Genomic DNA, 3,356 nt, shown 5'->3' with positions numbered 1-3,356 from the left:
TGTGAGTGTGAACAGCTGTATGTGTGTGAACAGCTGTGTGTGTGAACAGCTGTGAGTGTGAACAGCTGGATGTGTGTGAACAGTGGTGTGTGTGTGTGAACAGCTGGATGTGTGTGAACAACTGTGAGTGTGTGTGTGAACAGCTGTGTGTGTGAACAGCTGTGTGTGTGAACAGCTATGAGTGTGAACAGCTGGATGTGTGTGAACAGTTGTGTGTGTGTGAACAGCTGGATGTGTGTGAACAGCTGTGTGTGTGTGATCAGCTGTGAGTGTGAACAGCTGTATGTGTGTGAACAGCTGTGTGTGTGAACAGCTGTGAGTGTGAACAGCTGGATGTGTGTGAACAGTGGTGTGTGTGTGTGAACAGCTGGATGTGTGTGAACAACTGTGAGTGTGTGTGTGAACAGCTGTGAGTGTGAACAGCTGTGAGTGTGAACAGCTGGATGTGTGTGAACAGCTGGATGTGTGTGAACAGTGGTGTGTGTGTGTGTGTGTGAACAGGTGGATGTGTGTGAACAACTGTGAGTGTGTGTGTGAACAGCTGTGAGTGTGAACAGCTGGATGTGTGTGAACAGCTGGATGTGTGTGAACAGTGGTGTGTGTGTGTGTGTGTGAACAGGTGGATGTGTGTGAACAACTGTGAGTGTGTGTGTGAACAGCTGTGAGTGTGAACAGCTGGATGTGTGTGAACAGCTGGATGTGTGTGAACAGTGGTGTGTGTGTGTGTGTGTGAACAGGTGGATGTGTGTGAACAACTGTGAGTGTGTGTGTGAACAGCTGTGAGTGTGAACAGCTGGATGTGTGTGAACAGCTGGATGTGTGTGAACAGTGGTGTGTGTGTGTGTGTGTGAACAGGTGGATGTGTGTGAACAACTGTGAGTGTGTGTGTGAACAGCTGTGAGTGTGAACAGCTGGATGTGTGTGAACAGCTGGATGTGTGTGAACAGTGGTGTGTGTGTGTGTGTGAACAGCTGGATGTGTGTGAACAACTGTGAGTGTGTGTGTGTGTGTGTGTGTGTGTGAACAGGTGGATGTGTGTGAACAACTGTGACTGTGAATAGCTGTGTGTGTGTGTGTGTGTGTGTGTGTGTGTGTGTGTGTGTGTGTGTGTGTGTGTTATATTGGACAGTTGCTGGGATATGGTGGAAGTAGTGTGTGTGACCAGGGGATTGCTGTTTCCAGTAAACAGGAACAGGGTGGACTCTCCTGGGAGCAGGTTTGATGAAGTCACCTGATGAGGTGTGTTTGATTAGTGTCCCTGCTGAGGGTCTCACCTCTGGAGATATTACCATGTCTAACTAAATTACAGGCTGGAAAGAAAAAGAGCACTTTGTTCTCTTTTTGGCTCAGCGTGAACTAAAATAAGGAGCTAATTAAAATCAATTTGATAAATTTTATTTGTCATTTCTATAGGGGGATCACACTTCTGAGCTTCGCTGGTAAGGTCTATTCAGGGGTTCTGGAGAGGAGGGTCCATCGGATAGTCGAATCTCAGTTTCAGGAAGAGCAGTGTGGTTTTCATCCTGGTCGTGGAACAGCGGACCAGCTCTACACCCTCAACAGGGTCCTGGAGGGTGCATGGGAGTTTGCCCAACCAGTCCACATGTGTTTTGTGGACTTGGAGAAGGCGTTTGACTGTGTCCCTTAGGGACTCCTGTGGGGGGTACTCAGGGAGTATGGAGTATCAGGCCCATTGATACGGGCTGTTAGGTCCCTGTATGACCGGTGCCAGAACTTGGTCCGCATTGCCAGTAGTAGGTCGAACTCGATTCCAGTGAGAGTTGCACTCCACCAAGGTTGCCCTTTGTCTCAGATTCTGTTCATAACTTTTATGGACAGAATTTCTAGGTGCAGGTGTTGAGGGTCTGTTTTGGTGACCTTAGGATCACATCTCTGCTTTTTGCACATGACGTGGTCCTATTGGCTTCATCAGATCATGATCTCTGGCTCTCACTGGAGCGGTTCACAGAAGAGTGTGAAGCGGCCGGGATGAGGATCAGTGCCTCCAAATCTGAGACCATGGTCTTGAGCCAGAAAATGGTAGCGTGCCGTCTCCGGGTTGGGGAGGAGGTCCTGCCCCAAGTGTAGGAGTTTTAGTGTCTCAGGGTCTTGTTCACGAATGAGAGAAGAATGGAGTGGGAGATTGACTTGTGGATTGGTGCTGCATCTGCAGTGATGCGGGCGCTGTACCGGTCTGTTGTGATGAAGCGAGAGCTGAGCCAGAAGGTGAAGCTCTCGATTTACCGGTGGTCTAGTTCCTACCCTCATCTATGGTCACATGCTTTGGGTAGTGACCAAAGAACGAGATCGCGGATACAAGTGGCCCAACTACGTTTCCTCTGCAGGGTGTCTGGGCTCTGTCTTAGAGATAGGGTGAGAAGCTCAGTCATCCAGGAGGGACTCAGAGTATAGTCGCTGCTCCTCCACGTCGAGAGGAGCCAGTTGAGGTGGCATGGGTATCTGGTTAGGATGCCTCCTGGACGCCTTTCTGGTGAGGTGTTCCGGGCACCTCCCACTGGGAGGAGGTCCAGAGGAAGACCCAGGACACACTGGAGGGACTATGTTTCTCAGCTGGCCTGGGAACACCTTGGGATTCCCCCAGATGAGCTGTCCCAAGTGGCTGGGGAGAGGGAAGTCTGGGTCTCTCTACTTAGGCTGCTGCCCCCGTGACCTGATTCCGGATAAGCGGAAGAAAACGGATGAACGGACGGATGAAAGTTACAGACAGTTATAGTCACTACTACTTTTTTTTTGAAAAACTCAAAATTTTCAAGAGGTTATAATCCTTTACCAATTGTGTTCAATGGAGGTGGGGTAATGTCAACCTCAGCCAGTGATGTTGTTGAGCAGTGGAAGGAATACTTTTAGGTTGACTCAGTTCCATGGGGACATCCTACATGAAGGAGGCAGTTGGTGGAACTGAAGTTGGTCAGTTCATAACTGGGGCTTAGATTGCCAAAGTAGTTAAAGAATAACTAAATACCAAAACAACATTTTTTTTTCTCTCTCAGAAAAACTGTATAAATTGGGCTTTTAGTGTAGGAGTTGTAGGTGGTTTGGACCTGATGGCAGACATCATGAGGACTCAGGAATATAGTTAATGAATTTTTTGATAACAAAAATAACAAAACAACAGGGCTGACAAGGCAGCACAAGTAACTAAGAGACATGAGGGCAGGAAAGAACAAGAATCCTGTGAGTAGGTGAAGGAAAGAGACCGGTTAAGGCAAAGCTGAGTGGGAAATGGAAGCACATGAGTACAAGTAGAAACAGAAGTGCGCGTGTGTGTGTGTGTGTGTGTGTGTGTGTGTGTGTGTGTGTGTGTGTGTGTGTGTGTGTGTGTGTGTGTGTGTGTG

This window comes from Austrofundulus limnaeus, unplaced genomic scaffold (assembly GCF_001266775.1).
Source record: "Austrofundulus limnaeus strain Quisiro unplaced genomic scaffold, Austrofundulus_limnaeus-1.0 Scaffold106, whole genome shotgun sequence".
Classification (NCBI taxonomy): Eukaryota; Metazoa; Chordata; class Actinopteri; order Cyprinodontiformes; family Rivulidae; genus Austrofundulus; species Austrofundulus limnaeus.
Note: the sequence above shows the minus strand (reverse complement) of the source record.